The sequence below is a fragment of the Arachis duranensis genome, chromosome 1, assembly GCF_000817695.3.
Source record: "Arachis duranensis cultivar V14167 chromosome 1, aradu.V14167.gnm2.J7QH, whole genome shotgun sequence".
NCBI classification, from domain to species: domain Eukaryota; kingdom Viridiplantae; phylum Streptophyta; class Magnoliopsida; order Fabales; family Fabaceae; genus Arachis; species Arachis duranensis.
The window spans coordinates 84,987,081-84,987,305 of NC_029772.3; positions in this window are offsets into that span (position 1 = coordinate 84,987,081).

A 225-nucleotide genomic window follows, 5' to 3' on the forward strand; every position below is an offset into this window, starting at 1 on the left:
ACAGCACGGCTAATCATCTGTCGGTTCTCAATCAGGTTGGAATAGATTCTAGTGATTCTTTTGCGTCTGTCACTAACGCCCCGCCTGCTAGGAGTTTGAAGCACGTCACAGTCATTCATTCATTGAATCCTACTAAGAATACCACAGACAAGGTTTAGACCTTCCGGATTCTCTTGAATGCCGCCATCAGTTCTAGCTTATACCACGAAGATTCCGATTAAAGAA